This window comes from Oncorhynchus mykiss, chromosome 12 (genome assembly GCF_013265735.2).
Source record: "Oncorhynchus mykiss isolate Arlee chromosome 12, USDA_OmykA_1.1, whole genome shotgun sequence".
In the NCBI taxonomy this organism is placed as follows: Eukaryota; Metazoa; Chordata; class Actinopteri; order Salmoniformes; family Salmonidae; genus Oncorhynchus; species Oncorhynchus mykiss.
In genome coordinates this window covers 12,878,053-12,904,653 of record NC_048576.1, presented here as the reverse complement: position 1 = coordinate 12,904,653, position 26,601 = coordinate 12,878,053, and the positions used below count along the sequence as shown (strand labels likewise).

At 42.8% G+C, this 26,601-nt stretch overlaps 1 protein-coding gene across 7 annotated transcripts in view; it reads right to left on the bottom strand.

The window, feature by feature from the left end:
- The window catches only part of LOC110536984 (spermatid perinuclear RNA-binding protein), a 192,497-nt gene that overhangs the window by 155,232 nt on the left and 10,664 nt on the right, over positions 1-26,601 (bottom strand). The window contains exon 1 of one of the 7 annotated variants that reach the window (XM_036936947.1): positions 8,562-8,670. The exons of the other annotated variants lie outside the window; for them this stretch is intronic. The gene's annotated coding sequence lies outside the window, so the exon portion shown is untranslated. Of the gene's footprint in view, positions 1-8,561; positions 8,671-26,601 lie in introns of those variants that run through there. 7 annotated transcript variants of the gene reach the window in all.

Genomic DNA, 26,601 nt, shown 5'->3' with positions numbered 1-26,601 from the left:
TAACTGCTAGCATGCTAGTAGATACCATAGACTTCCAGTCTTTGTGCCAACACTAGTTAGCATTGGATCGTAAAACTAAATCCAACGTCCTTCATACTGAATGCAGAGACATAAACATGGTTTCCATGAGTTCTTCTGACTCTGGGAATGTAGATAAAGGGCTTCCAAAATCCCAAAGTATCCCTTTAAATCGAAACATAAGAACACTGACAATATAGTCGTCAAACACTGACGCTTAATCTCAGAGCTTTCAGGAGCCTCTTTAGGATAGGTAGCTGTCAACATGGATATTGTTGGAGAGGAATTGTAGAAAATTCCTTACGTACAACCCAGAGACCACAAGATGTACGAGAATCTCTGAATTCCTGAGCAGCATTCTGAACGACATAGTACACAAACAGAGAGAGAGAGAGAGAGGAGCAGACGGGCTTCATAGATCCTTCAGCCAGACAAAATGGGAACTTCACCAGATCCCACTAGAGATCTTTGACTTCCACACAATTCCAATCAGGAAACGGGTGAGGTGGGCTGGTTCAAGGAGTTTCCGAGCATCGCTCCTATTCGCTAGTCATTGGTATGAGTCACAGAACCGGCCCTTTAAAATGACGTTCAACTCAATTATTCACACTCCACAGCAGGCAACAAGCACCATGCCTGCCAATGTTTGGCTTGTATTGTGCAACCGATTAAATGTACTCTGCATAATATAGCTGTTAATGGAAGGCATGGGCTGTTACTCAAAATGAAAATAACTTTGTATACAGCTGTATTGTGGTTTGACCATCTGTAATGTTAGGTTAAATCTCTGAACGTGATCATTCAGGAAGTATCTCAACTCTCTCGAACACAGCAGAAGACGGATCAAAATATCAATAAGTAAAGTTAATCTAGCAGAAACAAAAACAAACAATTGACTTGAAGTTAACATTCCCAGGAACCCAGCCACCTCGGCAGTAAACCGATTATCCAAATAAAAAGCTAAGGGTTTAGGTTTGGGGCTGTGAAATGGGCCTACTGCAGGGAGCCAGTGATACACACAGTGCTGCATTCTTTGGATAGTAGGAGTGTGAACTGTCATCCCCCACAAAGACTCCTCTGTATTGGTCTGGAGAAAACACAAACATGACACCTTTGCTCCCCATAAAGTACTAGAGCTAGAGGACTGGAGGTGGGCCGAGGGGGGTCGTACAGAGAGGTGGACCCTGCTCATAAATTACAGTTGAAGTTGTAAGTTTACATAAACTAGTTTTAATGACTCCAACCTAACTGTTTCAACCACTCCACAAATGTCTTGTTAACAAACTATAGTTTTGGCAAGTGGGTTAGGACATCTACTCTATGCATGACACAAGTCATTGTTTACAGACAGATTATTTCACTTATAATTCACTGTATCACAATTCCAATGGGTCAGAAGTTTACATACACTAAGATGACTGTGCCTTTAAACAGCTTGGAAAATTCCAGAAAATGATGTCATGGCTTTAGAAGCTTCGGATAGGCTAATTGACATCATTTGAGTCAATTGGAGGTGTACCTGTGGATGTATTTCAAGGCCTACCTTCAAACTCAGTGCCTCTTTGCTTGACATCATGGGAAAATCAAAAGAAAATCAACCAATTTACGTTGAACACTATCTTTTTCCCCTGGCCAGGCTAGGGCCATGTACAGGCAGCATACAGTGCATTTCGGAAAGTATTCAGACCCCTTCCCTTTTTCCACATTTTGTTACTTTACAGCCTTATTCTAAAATGTGGGAAAAAAATCATATAATACATCTACACACAATACCCCATAATGGCAAAGTGAAAACAGGTTCAGACAATTTTGCTAATTTATTACAAATATGAAGCAGAAATATCTTATTTACATAAGTATTCACTCTTTGCTATGAGACTTCAAATTGAGCTCAGGTGCATCCTGTTTCCGTTGATCATCCTTGAGATGTTTCTATAACTTGATTAGAATCCACCCGTGGTAAATTCAAATGATTGGACATGATTTGGAAAGGCACACACCTTTCTATATTAGAGGTTGACCAATTATGATTTTTCAACGCCGATACCGATTATTGGAGGTCCAAAAAAAAGCCGATATCGATTAAAATCGGCCGATTTTTATATATATATTTGTAATAATGACAATTACAACAATACTGAATGAACAATTAACCCTTTTATTTTTCCTTCATATAATACATAAATAAAAATAATTTAGTCTCAAAAAATTACTTTAATATTGCCAGCATAATCTTGGGAGAATCAAGCATTGCTAAGAGCTGCTCGCAAACGCAGTAAAGTGCTGTTTGAATGAATGCTTACGAGCCTGCTGCTGCCTACCACCGCTCAGTCAGACTGCTCTATCAAATATCAAATCAATGACTTAATTATAATAAACACAGAAATACGAGCCTTTGGTCATTAATATGGTCAAATCCGGAAACTATCATTTCAAAAACAAAACATTTATTCTTTCAGTGAAATACGGAACCATTCCGTATTTTGTCGAACAGGAGGCAACACTAAGTCTAAATATGGCTTTTACATTGCACAACCTTCACTATTATGTCATAATTATGTAAAATTATGGCAAATTAATTACTGTCTTTGTTAGGAAGAAATGGTCTTCACACAGTTTGCAACGAGCCAGGCGGCCCAAACTGTTGCATATACCCTGACTCTGCTTGCACTGAACACAAGAGAAGTGACACAAACAATCCCTAGTTAATTTTGTCTGCTAACATGCATTTATTTTGACTAAATATGCAGGTTTAAAAATATATACTTCTGTGTATTGATTTTAAGAAAGACTGATGTTTATGGTTAGGTACATTTGTGCAACGACAGTGCTTTTTTTGCGAATGCGCTTTTGTTATATCACCCATTTGGCAAAGATGAAGTAGGCTGTGATTCGCTGATAAATTAACAGGCACCGCATTGATTATATTCAACGCAGGACAAGCTAGTTAACCTAGTAATATCATCAACCATGTGTAGTTAACTAGTGATTATGTGAAGATTGATTGTTTTTTATAAGATGAGTTTAATGCTAGCTAGCAACTTACCTTGGCTCCTTGCAGCCACAAGGTCCTGTTGACGTTGCACTCGCGTAACAGGTGGACAGTCTGCCACGCAGCTTCCTCATGGATTGCAATGTAATCGGCGTCCAAAAAGGCTGATTACTGATTGTTATGAAAACTTGAAATCGGCCACGCCGATTAATCGGTCGACCTCTAGTCTATATAAGGTCCCACAGTTGACAGTGCATGTCAGAGCAAAAGCCAAGCCATGAGGTCAAAGAAATTGTCCGTAGAGCTCAGAGACAGGATTGTGTCGAAGCACAGATCTGGGGAAGGGTACCAGAAAATGTCTGCAGCATTGAAGGTCCCCAAGAACACAATGGCCTCCATTATTCTTAGATGGAAGAAGTTTGAAACCACCAAGACTCTTAGAGCTGGCCGTACAGCCAAACTGAGCAATCGGGGGAGAACGGCCTTGGTCAGGGAGGTGACTCTGACAGAGCTCTAGAGTTCCTCTGTGGAGATGGGGAAAACCTTCAAGAAGGACAACCATCTCTGCAGCACTCCACCAATCAGGCCTTTATGGTAGAGTGGCAAGATGGAAGCCACTCGTCAGTAAAAGGCACATGACAGCCCACTTGTAGTTTGCCAAAAGGCACCTAAAGGACTCAGATCATGAGAAGCAAGATTCTCTGGTCTGATGAAACCAAGATTGAACTCTTTGGCCTGAATGCCAAGTGTCACGTCTGGAGGGAACCTGGCACCATCCCTACGGTGAAGCATGGTGGTGTCAGCATCATGATGTGGGGATGTTTTTCAGTGGCAGGGACTGGGAGACTAGTCAGGACCAAGGTGAAAGGTTGAACGGAGCAAACTAAAGAGAGATCCTTGATGAAAACCTTCCTCAGAGCGCTCAGGACCTCAGACTGGGGCGAAGGTTCACCTTCCAACAGGACAACAACCTGTTTTTGCTTTGTAATTATGGTGTATTGTGTGTAGGGGTGTCTGAATACTTTACGAAGGCACTGTATATATTCTAGCTTGTCGCTACGCTCACGGACAGTTATGTGGTGTGGGTTGTATCATATCATGCCATTCAGTGATCTGTACTAAAAGCATTCTGTTAGATGGCAAAGAGAAAGGCAGGCAACATAACACCAGAGATTAAGAGGGAGATTTATTTCAAGTACTTCGTTCATTTCCATTATTGTCCCAAAATGTTCATCATAATATAATCACTAGGCCTAAATCTGAACAATGGAATAATAACTGAGGTGTTTGTCTGTCTGTCTGGAGAGATTTAAAATCAGTAATCTAGAGATCGGGTTAAAAAATATATATAAATATATTTGTTTTCATCCAAAATAATTTCTGTGCTTGACTGAATGGAATAGTCACAAAAGTGCAAATATCACCCATCTGATTCTCCATACACGCTCAGTAATATGCTAAAAGATTTCGTAAAAGGACAAATAGGCCACTATGTGAACCCACCAGGTCTGTAATCCAGGTATGTAGGACACTTTGAGGACTGTAACTGGCCAACTCATCCATCATCCTGACCTAGCTAGTACCAACAACCCAGACAGCTCAACCCAGCACAGAATGCACTGTTAAACAAGGCCAAGGTTTGGGAACAACAACAACAACGAAGAAGAAGAAGGGTTTAATCTTTCTACCTTCTTTTTTAACACGATCTGGGCCAGCCCAGACCCAATTATTTCACTTAGTCTCCGGGTTGCCATGGTTACAGCCTGCACCTCTTGTGCTTTCACCATCTTGTGTTTTAGAAACTGTGAAATTCACCACCCCAGCCAGCCAGGCATGAAGCTTCTCTCAGCCTCATCCCCCTCCATGCTGGTGGGCTGGGATTCAGGCACCTGGGTCTCTGCACTGTCTGTCTTCCTGTCTAAATCTCTGCCTGTCTAAATCACTCTAAAAAAAGATCAGAACTAAAGTTTCCTAAACAAACAACAACTTGGCTAATCCCATTATGCCATCAAGATCAGTCTATTCAGCTCTAACATTTGGAACACTGGACAGTACACTGAGAAAGCAGCCTCTGGGCTCTAGATGGAGCCAGTTTTGGTAAGGCTCTGAACAACAGGGGCACGGGAGGGGCAAATCAAAAAAGGGACCATCACCCTCTCCCAGAAGCTTGGCTGGCTTGTAAAACCTGTGAATTCAAACAAACAAAAGATGTGATGGGGCCACACTCAAAAATATGTTGCATAAAGCTGACTTCATTTCCCATTTTTCTATTCATTTCACTGCATCAGGGACAGGTTACACAGACCTTCTTCAGCGTGAGGCTACAAATCGTTTTCATTCAAAACAGCATCTACAGGGAACACAGGTGAGCAACCGATGAGTAGCAGGTGCTTCTAATTAGGGTTGCCACTCATCTGCCAATCAGAGATGTGGCTTCTCTGGTCTACCTTTATACAATTTAGTCACAAAGAAATACATAATTATGTCATTCATTCATGTCATCACACAGCAGATGAGTCATTCATGATTTGAAATGCAATCAAGCGTCTTAGTTTGAAAATAAAACAACAAAGCAGCACTTCAGAAATAGAGAATTATAGGTTATGGGAGTATCAGCCCTGAACCATTCATGAATCAATTGCCTTAGGTGTCTGCTCACTTGGATACATTATCTCAATTCATGAGACAGATTACCACAAAGCACATCAGGCTCAGCAGTTGATAAATATGTGGGGCTAACTCATAAATGATATGCAAACTGATATGGACAGTGCTGTTGTATAAGTCTAAATTTGGCCAATAGGAAGGAGGTAAAAACCGTGTGGGGATACAGAATTTAATTTATATATCCACGTCTTCTCTTAGGAGTAATTTGTTGGCAGAATTTTTCCAACGCATCTCAATTGAATAATAGAATGATTTTGTTCTAAAAAAAGTGTCTCACAACTAGCGAGGAGATATCTTCACGTCTGATAGTGGATTTATGTTCTCCAAGGCGTACTTTCAAGGCGCGGGATGTTTTTCCAATAGAAATCGTATTACAACACTGTAGCATATAAATAAGTCCTTTAGTAGAGCAAGTTCTACATGAATAATACATGAATTTAATTTAGAACATGTCTGTATAGTGCTACATCATCTGCATCAATCTATGAAGGCCTCCTTTCTCTCTCTCTGACATCTGATTTAACCAATATGTTTGATGGAATTTTCTGGATTGTGGATTCTGGGAGGCAGAATTTAAAGAGGAGTCTGATGATAGTATATGCCAGTGTTTATTGACAATAGACTTGATGCCATTACAGCTATCATTGAAATTAAGTATATAGTTAACAGAAAACGGTTTCTTCTTAAGGAACTGGCTTCTGTTCAAGGATTTAACTTGTTCTTTAGCTTCATCAAGACAGGTATCGGGGGAATCCTCTCTAGCAGGAAACACTCAAGGAGATCATTTGATTGTCTATCATATGTGTCACAGATGCAACGCGATCTATGAAGTTGGCTGACTGGTAAACTCTTTGTACGGGGAGAGGGTGATAACTATCAGATGGCAGTATTTTTATCTGTAGGTTTTCTGTGAACTGTAGTAGATAAGTGATTGTCTCATCTTTGTAACAGGTACATCTAAGAAACACAGTGGTGTAAAGTACTTAAGTAAAAATACTTTAAAGTACTGCTTTTTTGGGGAATCTGTACTTCACTATTTATATTTTTGACTACTTTTACATCACTGCATTCCTAAAGAAAATAATGTACTTGTTACTCCAAACATTTTCCATGACACCTGAAAGTACTCGTTGCATTTTTAATGCTTAGCAGGACAGATAATGGTTAAATTCACGCACTTATCAGGAGAACATCCCTGGTCATCCCTACTGCCTCTGATCTGACGGACTCGCTAAACACAAATTCTTTGTTTGTAAAAGACGTCTTAGTGTTTTGGAGTGTGCCCCTGGTCATCAGTAAGTTTAAAAAATCTAGAAAATTGTGGAGTCTGGTTTGCTTAATATAAAGAATGTTTTATTATTGGTACTTTTACTTGTCATACTTAAATCGGGACCAGACAGGCAGACAGGCAGACAGGCAGGCAGACAGGCAGACAGGCAGACAGGCAGGCAGACAGGCAGGCAGGCAGGCAGGCAGGCAGGCAGGCAGGCAGGCAGGCAGGCAGGCAGCGTTTCTCAGCTAGTCAAAATCATGATTCAGCATCATTTATTTTTATTTTTTTGAATTTTACCCTTTTTTCTCAGTATCCAATTGTTGTAGTAGCTACTATCTTGTCTCATCGCTACAACTCCCGTACGGGCTCAGGAGAGACGAAGGTTGAAAGTCATGCGTCCTCCGATACACAACCCAACCAAGCCGCACTGCTTCTTAACACAGCGCGCATCCAACCCGGAAGCCAGCCGCTCCAATGCCTACTCCAGAATACTCAGGACCTCAGACTGGGGTGATGGTTCACCTTCCAGCAGGGCAGCAACCCTAAGCACACAGCCAAGACAATGCAGGAGTGGCTTCGGGACAAGCCTCTGAATGTCCTTCAGTGGCCCAGCCAGAGCCCGGACTTGAACCCGATTGAACATGTCTGAAAATAGCTGTGCAGAGACGCTCCTCATCCAACCTGACAGAGCTTGAGAGGATCTGCAGAGAAGAATGGGAGAAACTCAACAAATACAGGTCTGACAAGCTTGTAGCGTCATACCCAAGAAGACTTGATGTTGTAAGTGCTGCCGAAGGTGCTTCAACAAAGTACTGAGTAAAGGGTCTGAATACTTATGTAAATGTAATATCAGTTGGGGTTTTTTCATGAACGGGCATTCGATCAGCAGACAGCGCTCTGACTGGTGGCCGACAGGAAGAGGTTACTTTTCTCTTGTAGTTTTAGCAAGTTAAAATGCAAGATTAACTTCAAGCAAAACATTATTTTTATGGTAAACATAAGAAATCTGTTGGCCATGCATCGTATTTGCAAAAGATTCCTTGCTCTTTCATTGTAAGCCAATTGACTGATGTATGGCTGCTAGCCAATTAGCACTGCACTTCCGTTGTCATCTGAAGAAAACAAATATATTTTATGGCGAATGGTTTTGCGTTAATTTATTTTGTGTGATTAAAAACTAGAGTTGCAAGCCCATTATCACTTTACTGAAGCAACAAAAACATTGTTGCCTTTCAATATAAAAACGCAGATGAAATTGTTTAAAATGCAAATTTTGTGGGTCAGCATTTTGACAATGAAGATTTCAGAAAGCTAACGCGACCCCTTACACATTACTGAACCAGTCAGACTCAAACATTTACTGTTCTGTTTAAATCGTCTAATGTGTATCTAATTGTGACTGGATCAAGCTACGAAACACTGCAGTAAACCAAGGTCTATACTGTGACTAATGGTCACTTACCCTAAGACAAGAGAAAATACATGTTTGTTTTAAAAATGTATCTTAAATAGCTTAATATTAAAACGGATGCATTTTGGTGGATAGTCTAACTTACTATAATTTTTCCCCCTCTACTTGGTTTAATTCATTAATTTACCATCTGGACTAACCTGCTCAGGTCAGGTTCAGATATCATGGTAGTCTTAAATAGGCAGCAGGCAGGGTTCTGGAGGTCAGACATAGTAGGAGCTGACTATGGCATAACCTGACCATCTGGTCCTGGAGAAATTCAACCCAGAGAGAGAGAGAGAGAGAGAGAGAGAGAGAGAAGTAAGAGACACCAAGAGAGAGAGAAAATACCAGTGTGCCATCACAGCAGATATATTTCTGACCTGTTGCCACAAGGGCACCAGTGAAGAAAAAACACCATTGTAAATACAACCCATATTTTTGTTTATTTATTTTCCCTTTTGTACTTTAATTTAACTATTTGCACATCCTTACAACACTGTACATATCCAAAATATGACATCTGAAATGTCTTTATTCTACTGAAACTTCTGTGAGGGTAATGTTTACTGTTCATTTTTATTGTTTATTTCACTTTTGTTTATCTGCTTCACTTGCTTTGGCAACATTAACATATGTTCCCCGTGCCAATCTCAGCTTCCCTATCAATGTTAACACATGTTCCCCATGCCAATCTCAGCTTCCCTATCAATGTAAACATATGTTCCCCATGCCAATCTCAGCTTCCCTATCAATGTAAACATATGTTACCCCATGCCAATCTCAGCTTCCCTATCAATGTTAACACATGTTCCCCATACCAATCTCAGCTTCCCTATCAATGTAAACATATGTTCCCCATGCCAATCTCAGCTTCCCTATCAATGTAAACATATCTTTCCCATGCCAATCTCAGCTTCCCTATCAATGTAAACATATGTTCCCCATGCCAATCTCAGCTTCCCTATCAATGTAAACATATCTTTCCCATGCCAATCTCAGCTTCCCTATCAATGTAAACATATCTTTCCCATGCCAATCTCAGCTTCCCTATCAATGTAAACATATGTTCCCCATACCAATCTCAGCTTCCCTATCAATGTAAACATATGTTCCCCATGCCAATCTCAGCTTCCCTATCAATGTTAACACATGTTCCCCATACCAATCTCAGCTTCCCTATCAATGTAAACATATGTTCCCCATGCCAATCTCAGCTTCCCTATCAATGTTAACATATGTTCCCCATGCCAATCTCAGCTTCCCTATCAATGTTAACACATGTTCCCCATACCAATCTCAGCTTCCCTATCAATGTAAACATATGTTCCCCATGCCAATCTCAGCTTCCCTATCAATGTAAACATATGTTCCCCATGCCAATCTCAGCTTCCCTATCAATGTAAACATATGTTCCCCATACCAATCTCAGCTTCCTTATCAATGTAAACATATGTTCCCCATGCCCATCTCAGCTTCCCTATCAATGTAAACATATCTTTCCCATGCCAATCTCAACTTCCCTATCAATGTAAACATATCTTCCCCATGCCAATCTCAGCTTCCCTATCAATGTAAACATATCTTCCCCATGCCAATCTCAGATTCCCTATCAATGTAAACATATCTTCCCCATGCCAATCTCAGCTTCCCTATCAATGTAAACATATCTTCCCCATGCCAATCTCAGCTTCCCTATCAATGTAAACATATCTTCCCCATGCCAATCTCAGCTTCCCTATCAATGTAAACATATGTTACCCCATGCCAATCTCAGCTTCCCTATCAATGTAAACACATGTTCCCCATGCCCATCTCAGCTTCCCTATCAATGTAAACATATGTTACCCCATGCCAATCTCAGCTTCCCTATCAATGTTAACACATGTTCCCCATACCAATCTCAGCTTCCCTATCAATGTAAACATATGTTCCCCATGCCCATCTCAGCTTCCCTATCAATGTAAACATATCTTTCCCATGCCAATCTCAACTTCCCTATCAATGTAAACATATCTTCCCCATGCCAATCTCAGCTTCCCTATCAATGTAAACATATATTTCCCATGCCAATCTCAACTTCCCTATCAAATCAAAAAATGTCAAGCAGACAACCTTTTGATCGGGTATATGCTTTTGCAGTTTGTTCTTTGTTATAGAGCCAAAGAGATTGGAGATGTGGTTTATCCACACATCTCCGTTTTGGATAGATAACTCCTTGTGTTGTTTGTTTAGTGTGTTGGGATTTTACATTTAGCGCAGTTCTGACGTGCTATTCTTCCGTAGTGTATTTCTGTATTGTTTTAGTGATTCACCATAGTGAAGTCTCAGGTTCTGGTTCTCTATGTTATTGGTTGGATAGATTTCTCAATTCCTTTCTTAGGTTTAGAACGCAAAAACCTAAGAAGGAAATAGAGAACAAACAGCAAAAACATATATACACGACCAAATACAAATCTTAAAATCGACTATTAAAGCCTGACAGAACCCACTGGATTCTCCAATTACATTGACTGAACTACAGGACAAAATACAAATCCTCTCATCCAAAAAGTCCTGTGGTGTTGATGGTATCCTAAGTGAAATGATAAAAAATACAAACCACAAATTCCAATTGGCTATACTTAAAACATTTTAACATCACTCTCAGCTCTGGCATCTTCTCCAATATTTGGAACCAAGGACTGAACACCCAAAACATACAACATTATAAAATAAATATAGACAAAAAGTGTGAAGTGTAAAAATTGTCAAAAAACTACACATTTCTTTCCACGGTCTGTGGGGTGAGACACGGACGCAGCTTGGGCCCCACCCTCTTCAATATATATATATCAATGAATTGGCGAGGGCACTAGAACACTCTGCAGCACCCGGCCTCACCCTACTAGAATCTGAAGTCAAATGTCTACTGTTTGCTGATGATCTGATGCTTCTGCCCCCAACCTAGGAGGGCCTACAGCAGCACCTAGATCTTCTGCACAGATTCTGTCAGACCTGGGCCCTGACAGTAAATCTCAGTAATACAAAAATAATGGTCTTCCAAAAAAGGTCCAGTTGCCAGGGCCACAAATACAAATTAGATCTAGACACCGTTGCTCTAGAGCACACTAAAAACTAGACGTAACTCGGCCTAAACATCAGCGCCACAGGTAAGTTCCACAAAACTGTGAACGATCTGAGAGACAAGGCAAGAAGGGCCTTCTAAGCCATCAAAAGGAACATAAAATTCAACATACTAATTAAGATCTGGCTAAAAATACTTGAATCAGTTATAGAACCCATTGCCCCTTCATGGTTGTGAGGTCTGGGGTCCGCTAACCAAACAAGAATTCACAACATTGGACAAACACTAAATTGAGACTGGATGTAGAGCCGAATTAGGCCAATACCTGCTAATTATCCAAATCCAGAAAAGAGCCATTCAATTCTACAACCTCCTAGAAGGAAGCGATTCCCAAACCTTCCATAACAAAGCCATCGCCTACAGAGAGATGAACCTGGAGAAGAGTATCCTAAGCAAGCTGGTCCTGGGGCTCTGTTCACAAACACAAACACACCCCACAGGACAGCAACACAATTAGACCCAACCAAATCATGAGAAAACAAAAAGATGTGTGAGTGTAATGTTTACTGTTCATTAGTTATTGTTGTTTATTTCACTTTTGTTTATGATCTATTTTTCTTGCTTTGGCAATTTAAACATATGTTTCCATGCAAATAAAGCCCTTCGAATTTAATTGAAAATTGAGAGAGAATTGAATTGGAGAGAGAGGAGAGAGACACCCTCTCTCTCTGATTATTTATTATCTATTTAACTTGCTTTGGCAATGTAAACATATGTTTCCCATGCCAACACAGCCCTCTGAATCTAAATGAATTAAGAGAGAGCGAGAGCCGCTAGCTGATTGGTTTAACCTACTACGACTCCAGGACAACAGGTGACTCCAGGTTTTTCTTTAAAGAGATTAACAGGGACTAGCACTAAACAAAGTGAGGTTTATGTAATCTAGCGCATTCTGAGTATAGACCAATGATGTACATAAACCCTGGATTGCTGATGCTATGTATTGGCCAATGAGAGGCTTTGAAGCCACCGGTCGGCCATATTGGCAGTCCCCATAAGAAGCAGTCCTCCATAGGAATGAATGGAATTCTACAGTACTCCATTTAAATGTTTCAAGAACAAAATGACACGTATGAAAGTTTTGGTTTATTGTAGTGGGGACGGTAACAATAGTAATCTAACAAAATATATACTTTTAAGGAAAATATATATATACAATACCAGTCAAAAGTTTGGACAAACATACTAATTCAACGGTTTTTCTTTATTTTTACTATTTTCTACATTGTATAATAAAAGTGAAGACATCAAAACTACAAAATAACACACATGGAATAATGTAGTAACCAAAAAAAGTCTCTCAATTTGATGCTTGTCCCATTTTGTGAATTGTTGATTGGTGAGCGGACCCCAGACCTCACAACCATAAAGGACAATGGGTTTTATAACAGATTCAAGTATTTTTAGCTGGATCCTAATTGTTATGTTGAATTTTATGTTCCTTTTGATGGCTTAGAAGGCCCTTCTTGTCTCGTCTCTCAGATCGTTCACAGCTATGTGGAAATTAGCTGTGGCCCTGATGTTTAGGCCGAGGTACGTATAGTTTTTTGTGTGCTCTAGGGCAAAGGTGTCTAGATGGAATTTGTATTTGTGGGGCTTGACAGCTTTGCAAACTCCTCGCTGAGAATGGAGACTAACAGATAGTCACAACATTGCCCTAATCAGGCAGCTCTATTCACAGAACCAGGCTGGTGAAGACCTAAGGATCAAAATATTGTCAATAAATCACATAAGATCCTAGATTGCAGTGTGCCAAGTCTTTTTAATGTTGCAGCTCCATCCAGAGATGTGCCAGTCACCTCACCTGGCCTGCAGAACCTGGCCTGCAGAACCTGGCCTGCAGAACCTGGCCCCATAAGGCATCTCAGTGTAGCAGTGTTGATCTAAGATCAGGTCCCCTCTGCCCATATAATCATAATCATTATGATCTAAACTGATTCTACAACAGCACTCCTACTCTGATACACCTTGGAATGGAGGGTTCATTCTGTTTTTGTTCTGAGATGACCCTACTCTATATTAAAAAACAAGTTCCATTTCAGATAGAGATAAGAAAATAAACTCTATATGAGGAACGGGAGACAGGTAAATGTTGCAGTTGTTTTCCTATGGTAAGTAGAACTGACAAGAGAACATCTAAATGATGTGAGTTAAATGTCTCCTTCATGATAACATCCCTGTTTTCCAGTAGTCTAGATATGACTACAATCCCCTGGAGACTAAGTGCATGATATAATACCGGTGCCACAGGAGACACAGAAGCAGGCTTTGCCAATTCAACTCTGATCGGCTGTATTAAGGTGGGTGAAGCCAGAGCCAAGGAAACAGATGCAGATACACTACATGGCCATATGGACACCTGGCTCCTCGAACATCTCATTCCAAAATAATGGGCATTAATGTAGAGTTGATCGCCCTTTGCTGCTATAACAGCCTCCACTCTTCTAGGAAGGCTTTCCACTAGATGTCGGAACATTTCTGCAGGGACTTCAGACACAAGCGCATTAGTGAGGTCGGGTACTGATGTTGGGCGATTAGGCCTGGCTCAGTCGGCGTTCCAATCCACCCCAAAGGTGTTCAATGGGATTGAGGTCAGGGCTCTGTGCAGGCCAGTCAAGTTCTTCCACACCGATCTCAACAAACCATTTCTGTATGGACCTTGCCTTGTGCACAGGGGCATTGTCATGGAAACAGCCTTCCCCAAACTGCTGCCACTAAGGTTGAAGCACAGAATTGTATGCTGTAGTGTTAAGATTTCCCTTCATTTGAACTAAGGGGCCTAGACCGAACCATGAAAAACAGCCAGACCATTATTCCTCCTTCACCAAACTTTACAGTTGGCACTATGCATTCAGGCAGGTAGCGTTGTCCTGTCATCCGACAAACCCAGATTCGTTCGTCGGACTGCCAGATGGTGAAGCGTGATTCATCATTCCAGAGAGCGCGTTTCCATTGCTCCAGATTCCAATGGCAGCGAGCTTTACACCACTCCAACCGACGCTTGGCATTGAGCATGGTGATCTTAAGCTTGTGTGTGGCTGCTTGGCCATGGAAACCCATTTCATGAAGCTCCTGACAAACAGTTATTGTGCTGACGTTGCTTCCAGGGGAGTTTGGAACTCGATAGTGAGTGTTAAAACCGAGGACAGACGATTTTAACGCACAACGCTCTTCAGCACTTGGCGATCCTGTTCTGTGAGCTTGTGTGGCCTACCACTTTGTGGCTGAGCCGTTGTTGCTTATAGACGTTTCCACTTCACAATAACAACACTTACAGTTGACGGCCACTGTAGCAGGGCTGACATTTGACGAACTGACATGTAGGAAAGGTGGCATCATATGTCGGTGCCACGTTGAAAGTCACTGAGCTCTTCAGTAAGGCCATTCTACTGCCAATGTTTGTCTATGGATGTTGAAATTTATGGCGAGGCCAGCCCCCAGTCGTGGACCGAAGTTGGTAGCTAGCCTCCCGGCAGCTTGTGGCTAATGAAGATTGGATGCAGGTGAGCAAGTTGGCATGGTCACAGCTCTATGTCCATGTACGGAGTTTCTTGCTAATAGGGCACGTTCCAAAATCGGTGTCTGATACCGTATATGGAGTTTCTGCTCCGGGACGTGGTTCAATATGAGTGTCCCATGTGTGGAGTTCCTGCTTCGGGCCAATATGAAAAGGATGTTTCCATATAAGGATTTCCGGCTGTGGCTGCATTCCAATACTGAGACAAGCCCATATATAGAAGTTCCTGCTGTGGATTAGCTGTATCGTCTGAAGCTCTCCTCCCGAACTGCGTTATAAACTACACTAAATATAGTACCATGCATTCGATTTGGACCAAACATATTCCTACCAGTATTGCGTTTCCATACTATGTAATGCATTCACTGTGAATCTGGTAATGTTTTGTTTCCCCGGTTCAGAGAAATTAGTAATGACATCACTTGCATTATTCACCATGAAGTAGTACGAAAGTACCTGGTTTTGACCACTAGATGCCACTGTTCCTGCTATACCGCCACACTCTTTTATCCATTTTGCTGGTCTCTTGTGTTTATTTTATAAATCACAACAATTCCTTTGCAACTTTGGGTAGAAAAACAATACATTTCGGCTCATGATGAAAATACATCCTCACAATTTAAGCCAGTCTTCCATGAAAGTAATTCAGTTTGTCCTTTTACGCTGTGGGTGAACAAGCAAACCACCAGCATGTCACACACCACTTTGAGCTGGAAGCAGTATGTATTTTGAAAACATATACTTAATTGTTTGAAACCAGAACGTTTTACTGCATGTTTTTCTTATCTTCCTTCAAAGGAGCCTAGCCAAAATCAGACCATATCCATGGAGGCAATTATCAATTTTCTTGCCCAGTAGCTAAAGGCATAATCTTAGTCATATTAGCAATCCATGCTAGTTGTTGCATATTAGATCTCCCATCTTGATACATTTCTAATGGATATTTTCAACTCGGTCACATGAAACAGCTCACATGTACGATGCGTTTTTAACAACAGTGTTTTCCAGCGAACTGCATTACGGAACTAACGTTCACGCGTAGCCTACTGACTTGTGTGCATTGCTGCGCTTATAAGGTGAAGAAATAATACTTTATCAACATTTTAAGACAAAATGTTCTGATCCGTTGCATCAGACTCATTCATTTTTCAAGATTTGTTTATGTAGCCTAGGCCAACTTGGCATGAATTTGGGAGATATCGTCTCACAACTGTCACAGAGTCTGTTTGGAATAGACTTTTTATTTTCTCAACAAGCTGAACAATCAACTTTAACTCTGGGGGATAGTAGATTGACATAGGCTAGTGATTTAGCTGTTCGTTACTCATCTTGTTGGCCGTACACACTACCCCTGACTCCTAGTCATCGTACACACCTCCCCTGACTCCCCCTCCCCGTACACACCTCCCCTGACTCACCGTACACACCTCCCCTGACCCCCCCCACCCCCCGTCACCGTACACACCTCCCCTGACTCACCGTACACACCTCCCCTGACTCCCCCTCACCGTACACACCTCCCCTGACTCCCCCTCATCGTACACACCTCCCCTGACTCCCCCGTCAACGTACACACCTCCCCTGACTCCCCCTCACCGTACACACCTCCCCTGACTCCCCCTCATCGTACACACCTCCCCTGACTCCCCCGTCAACGTACACACCTCCCCTGACTCCCCCTCACCGTACACACCTCCCCTGACTCCACCGTCAACGTACACACCTCCCCTGACTCCCCCGTCAACGTACACACCTCCCCTGACTCCCCCGTCAACGTACACACCTCCCCTGACTCCCCCGTCAACGTACACACCTCCCCTGACTCCCCCGTCAACGTACACACCTCCCCTGACTCCCCCGTCAACGTACACACCTCCCCTGACTCCCCCGTCAACGTACACACCTCCCCTGACTCCCCCGTCAACGTACACACCTCCCCTGACTCCCCCTCACCGTACACACCTCCCCTGACTCCCCCGTTAACGTACACACCTCCCCTGACCCCCGCCCCCCCCCCCCCCCCCCGTCATGGCATTAAGCCTAATTCCAACCTTACAAAATACACAACAAAAGAACTACAATCAGCTACGGAAATTTGACGATCCTGCATTTCGTTCTCAATGTATAAATTGGTCTATACTTGCTCCAGGGAGGGAGGGAGGGAGGGAGAGAACTCCGTTGGCTTGCATAGGGTCAAATCCTGAGGATTTATGGAAGTGAGAAATGAGGGATGGATATGCAGCTGGAGGTTTCCTCAAAAGAGCCTGGGACACTTCCAATTACACACCAGCCTTAAGGGCTTATAGTGCTGCTATTGCTGCTGGCTGCTGTGCTGTGAGGAATGACCCCTGGAAGGAATGGGGTTAGGGGTTAGGGAAAATATGATTTTGAATGGAAATCAATTGTTTGGTCCCCACAAGGAAAACAAATGTGTGTGTGTGTGTGTGTGTACCAGGAGGGCTTATTTTTTCATTATCTGAATCACATTTCAAAGCCAAAACATGTATACTGAACAAAAATATAAATATATAATGTAATATAGAACCATTTCAAAGATTTTACTGAGTTACAGTTCATCGAAGAACCTCCCCCCTTCTTAAATTATCCCACAGGTGAAGAAGTCGGATGTGGGGGTCCTGGACTCACATGGTCTGCGGTTGTTGGGCCGGTTGGACGTACTACCAAATTCTCTAAAACGACGTTGGAGGTCGGCTTATGGTAGAGAAATTAACATTCAGTTCTCTGGCAACAGCTCTGTTGGACATTCCTGCAGTCAGCATGCCAATTTGGACACACCCTCAAACTTTTAGACATCTGTGGCATTGTGTTGTGTGGCAAAACTGCACATTTTAGAGGGGCCATTTACTGTGCCCAGTACAAGGTGCACCTGTGTAATGATCATGCTGTTTAATCAGCTTCTTGATATGCCACACCTGTCAGGTGGATGGATTATCTTGGTAAAGGATAAATGCTCACTAACAGGGATGTAAACTAATTTGTGCACAACAAAGCTTTTTGTGCGTATGGAACAATCCTGGGGGGGGGGGGGGGGGGGGGGGGGGCAACAATTTAAATGTTGCATTTATATTTGTGTTCTGTATAGTGACACCAGGCCAAATAGCCAAATACGTTGTGCGGTAACACAGGTCATTAATCAGACCTAAATGCTCTGCCACATGTGACCATATTTACCCTGTTCACCTGTGGACTTGGCAGGGCTTTGGGATGTTAGACATGGAGGCAAGACTATAATACTAAATTCACACAGCTCTCATTTGATAGACATTGGTGGTGATGCAGCACGCAAGGCAAGAGAGAGACGACTCCATATGTCCGTCTGCCTTCATTACTTCCACACTTTGCAAAACGATTTGAATAGATCCTAATTGTCTCGCGTGTACACACACGTACGCGCCCGTATGCACAGACACAGTTCAATTTACAGCCCAGACAAAAGAGCTGCCTGCTTCAGTCTGTTTATACAGTAGCTTACAGTTGACACACAAAAAAAAGACAAATAATCTTACAAGGAGACGGAGAAAACATGAAATAATTCCCTGACAAGATGTTAAGTAGGCAGAGAGAGCAGAGCGGCGGCCGGTCGGCTGGTGCTCGTCTTCTCAGGGTAAGCGTGAGGGATGCTGCCTGTCAGTCACGTGTCTACTGGAGCGACACTGACAGCTAGGCTGTTTCTACGCCTGAGATCTCTAGAGAAATATGACTGACTTGCCAGCTGCTGTTGAGCCCAGAGGTTCTGGCTAGACTAGAACCCTGTCTATATTATTTGCCTTTGACATACACATCAACATGTTCAGAACAACAAGTGTCAGGTTCTGATAGGGGTGCAATAGCCTCTGGGTTGGTAGAGTGTAAAGCTTAGGGCCGGGAATTACCAGGGACCTCAGAATACAATATTATCACGATACCGGAGTGCCAATACAATATGTAGTACGTTTCCATTCTGTGATTTTATTGCGATGTCCCAAACATATTTCTCACTATACATGTCTGCTGCAGAGGGACAAGAGAGAGCCGTGACAAAACGAGCTTTGATCAGTCATGGAAATAAAACAAAAAAGTGCTGAAACAATTTGGCTCCCTACTTAAAAAGAAGATGGAGAACAAGCTATGAAGAGTTTTGGTGCAGGTACAGCCAAAATGTTACGATATGCAACCGACCACCTCGATTCGGTCTTATGTAGCAAAATTTGAAATTGTGTTTTTTTTTTTTTACACTGAATAAAAGTAGAGTCTCAGATCTACAAAGGGGTCAATTATACACTGCAGTTGAGGAACAATTGGAAAGTAATTCTGCTTTGAAAGTTAATAAACTTTTCAGAAAATGGCCCTTGAATGTTTTGGCACATTTACTGGAGAGCTATTCTTTGTCTACACCCACTCAGCATCGTTCACATCCTCTTAAGCCTTAGCCTTGACCATCTCTTTAAGAATTCACATGTGAGGCCATGTGCTAAACATAATGAGTAAGGTAGTGAAGTAAACAACAAACTTTCCAAACTAAAAGTGGTGAAAGTAGTAGCTTACAATCAGGAAAATCCAGGTAAAAATACACTTGTCCTTGGCCTATATGCTAATCTGATTTGGTGCAGGTCATGTTGTTCTTCACATTACCATCTCTGGTAAACACACACACTATATCATATAAAATTAACGTTTATTTGTCACATGCACAGGTACAATTAATTCGTTCTGTGCATATTTGCATAGTAGCAATATCAAAAATAAAAAGTGTCCATAATAAATATGTTATAATCAGACACACTTGTCTAAATTGTTGGGTCATGTGAAAGAAATGATATAACCACCCTCCAGCCACATCTAGCGAAGTGGAGGGCTCTTTATTGTCTTGTACAATAGATTACTTTAATCACGCCCAGACACACCTGGCTAACTTGATGGGTCACGTAATCATCTGACGAAGTGGAGTCTTTTGTTCTGTAGGTAGCTACTAGCTAAACAATGAACCATAATACCAACCCATACAGTACTAGCAATATAAACGGATTGACATAGCTAGTCACCATGCATGAAATGCTGTAGTATGAATCTGCAGGTGGCTAAAGCTAGCCAACTAGGTTCAATGTTAGATAGCTAGCTAACATTAGCTATAACTATCAATGAAAATGGACTTCTGAGATACTAATAATATTACTACACAGATCATACACGTAACGTTAGCTAGAGAGCCAGCAAGCTAACAGTATGCTTTAACTTGCAATGAAAACGACTTTCTGACTAAATTAAACATGTAGAATATCTGAAAATGTAGCTAGACTCTTATATACATGGATGAATGCTTCACGGCCGACTGGAACCATTTTAACTAAATAAGATGTCCTGTGTCATTCTCGTTTTGTTTGTAGCTACAGCTTGTTTGGCCCGTTGTGTCAAGTTACTCTAGTTCACGCTGACCATGTGCAGAAAGTAGTCCATCTCAACTTTTTCATACTGATCTTTGTCGATAGCGCCTGCTTAATTCAGGGCAGCAATGTTGTTGAGAGCAGTAGCAACACTTTTGCAGTTCCCCATGGCTAACATTGTATATTTCAAAAAAGCAGCATGAGAAAGGACACATACTGACCAGCTCATGTTATAGACAGAAGCATGCTACTGGAGAGCTCTACTTTATCTACACCCACTCAGCATCGTTCACATCCTCTTAAGCCTTAGCCTTAGTTCAGACCAATCCGAACTCATCTCTCGGCATGTCCAGGCCATCCATTATCTTGGCCAATCAAGGCGAGTGGAACGTTCTTGTCTTTTTCCATGGATAAACCAACTAGGTCCGTAATTTAACAATTGCAGTTTGCTATTACGGCACATATAAGTTCACATGTTCCAGAAGGCATTTCTGCCCCCCAAAAAGCATTTAATATGTTCAAATGCCTCTCCTGTGATGTAGTGACGTGCGACATTAGCCTAGCTTCCTGAAACGAGTCACATATATCATTAAAAAAAAGAATCCCCCATCACTACACAAGCGTTCACACCTGGCTCGCTGGGACAACAATGTCCCTGTGGGGACTGAGTGAGGATGGCCTTCTCTCCTCAAGCCTTCTAACTGTAGTGTTATCTGTTGCTATGCTCCGATTCATTGGGTTCCCAGGACCCAGGTGCCTCTAAATAACCCCTGACCCAGCACCATCTGTTACTGTTCAATCCATTTAAAACACAGCTCAGTGTGGATGGTGAACCTGGAAACAGTCATTACAACCATCACATCCTCATTTCTCACACTATTCATTCATTCATCTTCATGACTTTATGAGAGTGATAGCTAGCCACAACTTTACACTCCCGGTCCACTTTCCCCTAGCGACGCCCCGCGTCCTTCCCCCTAGCGACGCCCCGCGTCCTTCCCCCTAGCGACGCCCCGCGTCCTTCCCCCTAGCGACGCCCCGCGTCCTTCCCCCTAGCGACGCCCCGCGTCCTTCCCCCTAGCGACGCCCCGCGTCCTTCCCCTAGCGACGCCCCGCGTCCTTCCCCTAGCGACGCCCCGCGTCCTTCCCCTAGCTACGCCCCGCATCCTTCCCCTAGCTACACTGTGTGATCATTGATACAGTGTACCTACAGAGAACATGGAACAAACCAGCCTGTCTTTGGTAATATTCACAGTGCACTTTTAATAGAGCTCTCCTAGTCCCGACCATACAGACAGACGTCTGTCCCCTAGTCCCGACCATACAGACAGACGTCTGTCCCCTAGTCCCGACCATACAGACAGACGTCTGTCCCCTATTCCCGACCATACAGACAGACGTCTGTCCCCTAGTCCCGACCATACAGACAGACGTCTGTCCCCTAGTCCCGACCATACAGACAGACGTCTGTCCCCTAGTCCCGACCATACAGACAGACGTCTGTCCCCTAGTCCCGACCATACAGACAGACGTCTGTCTCCTAGTCCCGACCATACAGACAAACGTCTGTCTCCTAGTCCCGACCATACAGCTGTAATAGTTCAACCGCTGAACGAGCTGCAATCAGAAACTCATGCTCTAATTGGTTCAGTCTCTTAGGGGGTGGCTAATATTCAGTCAATCAAAACAACCCCCCCCCCCCCCCTCTTAAATCTCTCCCATCTCTCTTCTAAATCAACCATAGCCATATCCGAGCGGGCCAAACAGATGCAGCTCTTTATTAAATAAAGCTAGTGTAATCAGTTAGATGCTGTGGCGTTTTAGTGCTCTAACTGATTATCTACTGCAGTGATTATGATATGCTACCGTTTAACATTAAAAACACCAATTAATATTTTACAATGGTCCACGGGGTTAACGTACTTCATTAAACAACTCTCACATCAAAATGGATAGTCAGGTAGCGATTTCATCTTTTACATTTAGAAATATTTTCAGCACAGGTTAATAGCTTACATATTTTGAATCCTTTCTCTAACAAAAAGGAGAATATGTGTTTAAGAGTTATTTTCCTCTTGCATGTTAACCTGAAAGGTACTGGTACATTATCTAACATGCTTTATTTGGTTGAAATAAGATAAAAAAGAGATAGCGAGGGACTAAGATAGCAACAACAGAGGCAGAGACAGAGAGAGAGACAGGGAGAGAGAGGCAGAGAGAGGCAGAGAGAGGCAGAGAGAGGCAGAGAGAGAGAGAGAGGGAGAGGGGCAGAGAGAGAGGGAGAGGGGCAGAGAGAGAGGGAGAGAAAGGGAGAGAGGAGGAATGGCCAGTGTGACCTGACAGCAAGTGAAGCTCCACACTTCATCCATGGTAAAAGGTGGAAGTGGCCCTGAAAGAATAGATGACACCAGCCAGTGATCCACGGAGGACCAGCTATGTGTTTCACTGTCACACTATTTCAATGATGGAGGATGAGGCTCAGGCTCAGTGTGCATCCTTAATAGGGCTCCCGAGTGGCGCAGCGGTCTAAGGCACTGCATCTCAGTGCCAGAGGCATCACTACAGACCCTGGTTCGATTCCAGGCTGTATCACAACCGGCCGTGAATGGGAGTCCCATAGGGCGGCACACAATTGTTCAGGGTTTGGCCTCATTGTAATACATTTTCCTCATCAATCTACACACAATACCCCATAACGACAAAGTGAAAACACGGTTTAGATTTTTTTTTACAAAAAAATAATAAAATGAAATAATAATAACATGTATTTACATAAGTATTCAGACCGTTTGCTATGAGACTCGAAATAGAGCTCAGGTGCATCCTGTTACCATTGATCAACCTTGAGATGTTTCTACAGATTGATTGGTGTCCACCTGTGGTAAATTAAATTGATTGGGCATGGTTTGGAAAGACACACACCTATCTATATAAGGTCGCACAGATGACAGTGCATGTCAGAGCAAAAACCAAGACATGAAGTCGAAGGAATTGTCCGTAGAGCTCCGAGACAGGATTGTTTTGAGGCATAGATCTGTGGAAGGGTACCAAAACATTTCTGCAGCATTGAAGGTCCCCAAAAACACAGTGGCCTCCATCATTCTTAAATGGAAGAAAATTGGAACCTCCAAGACTCTTCCTAAAGCTGGCCAACCGGCCAAACTGAACAATCGGAGGAGAAGGGCCTTGGTCAGGGAGGTGACCAAGAACCCGATGGTCACTCTGACAGAGCTCTAGAGTTCCTCTGTGGAGATGGGAGAACCTTCAAGAAGGACAACCATCTCTACAGCAGTCCACCAATCAGGCCTTCATGGTAGAGTGGCCAGATGGAAGCCACTCCTCAGTAAAAGGCACATGACAGCCCGCTTGAAATTTGCCAAAAGGCACCTAAAGGACTCTCAGACCATTAGAAACAAGATTCTCTGGTATGATGAAACCAATATTTAACTCTTTGCCCTGAATGCCAAGCGTCACGTCTGGAGGAAACCAGGTACCACTCATCACCTGGCCAATACCACCTCTACGGTGAAGGATGGTGGTGGCAGCATCATGATGTGGGAATGTTTTTCAGCAACAGGGACTGGGAGACAAGTCAGGATCAAGGGAAAGATGAACGGAACAAAGTACAGAAATTAAAATCTGCTCCAGAGCGCTCAGGACCTCAGACTGGGGCAAAGGTTCACCTTCCAACAGGACAACCACCCTAAACACACAGCCAAGACAACAAAGGAGTGTCTTCAGGACAAGTCTCTCGATGCCCTTGAGTGACCCAGCCAGAGGCCGGACTTGAACCCGATCAAACGTCTCTGGAGAGACCTGAAAATAGCTGTGCAGCAACACTCCCTATCCAGCCTGACAGAGCTTGAGAGGATCTGCAGGGAAAAATGGGATAAACTCCTCAAATACAGGTGTGCCAAGCTTGTAGAGTCATACCCAAGAAGACTAGATGCTGTAAAAGCTGCCAAAGGTGCTTCAACAAAGTACTTAGTAAAGGGTCTGAATACTTATGTAAATGTAATATTTAATTTCATATACATACATACATACATACATACATACATACATACACACACACTGCTAAATACCTGTTTTTGCCTTATGATTATGGGGTATTATGTGTAGATTCATGAGGGGAAAAAACTATTTAATCCGTTTTAGAATAAGGCTGTAATGTATCAAAATGTGGAAAAAGTGAAGAGGTCTGAATACTTTCCGAATGCACTGCAGGTGTTTATCATCCCAGCCTGGTCTCAGACTAGACATAACATAGTAAATGTAAATACGGAACCCTCAAATTACTATGATATGTTATGTCTACCAACCCAAAGGTTGCGAATTCGAATCTCATCGTGGACAACTTCAGCATATTAGCAACATTTCAACTACTTACTACTTTGATACTTTGCATCTACTTAGCATGTTAAACTACTCTGATTTATACTATACTGAACAAAAAAAATAAATGCAACATGTAAAGTGTTGCTCCCATGTTTCATGAGCTGAAATAAAAGATCCCAGTAATTTTCCATACGCACAAAAAGCCTACTTCTTTCAAATTTTGTGCAGAAATTGGTTTACATCCGACTCATTCTAATAATGCTACAAATTGAGTCACTCAGTGACTTTTCTAAAACACTTTATTAACTTTCATTCAAGGATAACACTTTTAATTGGTCACGTTTAGTAAGCTACAGAGACAGATAGCAGTGTTTGCTTTGTTTCCATGTGTGCGTGTGTGTGCATGCGCGTGTGCATGCGCGTGCGCGTGCGTGTGTACACGCCAGTACATGTGTTATGACCTCCCATGGTCCATCTTCTCCACTCTACCTTGTACAGGATGCCTTATATGGCCATTCCTATCCATGCCTCACTCTGCCTGGTTAAGCTCCAGTTTCTGACTGCTGTAGCATATCTCTGTACCTGTGTCCCAAATGGCAACCTATTCGACACATAGTGCACTACACTTGCCCAGGTCCATGTCAAAAGTAGTGCACTATATCGGGAGCCATTTGGGAAGAACATATCTATATATTTTTTGTTTATTTAACCAGGTAAGTTGACTGAGAACACGTTCTCATTTACAGCAATGACCTGGGGAATAGTTACAGGGGGATGAATGAGCCAATTGGAAGCTGGGGATGATTAGATGACCGTGATGGTTTGAGGGCCAGATTTGGAATTTAGTCAGGACTCCGGGGTTAAAACCCCTACTCTTACGATAAGTGCCATGGGATCTTTTAGTGACCACAGAGAGTCAGGACACCCGTTTAACATCCCATCTGAAAGACAGCACCCTACCCAGGGCAATGTCCCCATTCACTGCCCTGGGGCATTGGGATATTTTTTTAGACCAAAGGAAAGAGTGCCTCCTACTGGCTCTCCAACACAACTTCCAGCAGCATCTGGTCTACCATCCAGGGACCAACCCTGCTTAGCTTCAGAGGCAAGCCAGCAGTGGGTTGCAGGGTGGTATGCTGTTGGCAGGGTGGTATACTGCTGGCAACTCCGTTTCCGCTGCCTTACTGCGTGGCTCTGCTCAGCACTCTGCTCACTACTGTCAGCTTCTCCCACTATTATACAACCCATTTACAGCATCACAGAACAGAAGCTTTGTTTCCACTGGCCTCACACACACACACAGACATAGGCATGCATGGGCAAAACACATACACAAACACACACACAAACACACAGTATGCAAACGTGTGTTAGTGCTATGGTAACAGCTGATGTCTGTTACCATGTCCTTACCTACTTATTAATGTAAAGGGTTTTATTGATTTACGCAGATCCCAACAGCACATATGAATTTAATATTTCTCTAAATCCAGTTGGCTGGACCACTGGAGGTTTAGTAAAATACCCTAGAATTGGCCCAAACCCTGCTGGCTACCAACTGTCCAATAAACAGAATATGGAAATGTGCAGAAAGCAGAATTCGCGTCGGTGCTGTGCGGGAGATTCTTCAGAGATTCTTCAGGCACGTGCGCACAAACACACACCAGGGTTTCTTCTACCCAGTAATTGCCGACTGATGGAAAAGCATATAAATAAAATTGTCCGGGAGAAGAAAAAAATCCCATTTCAAAATAAATGTCACAACTTCCGCTGAAGTTGGTGCCTCTCCTTGTTCGGGCGGCGTTCGACGTCACCGGTCTTCTAGCCGTCACCGATCT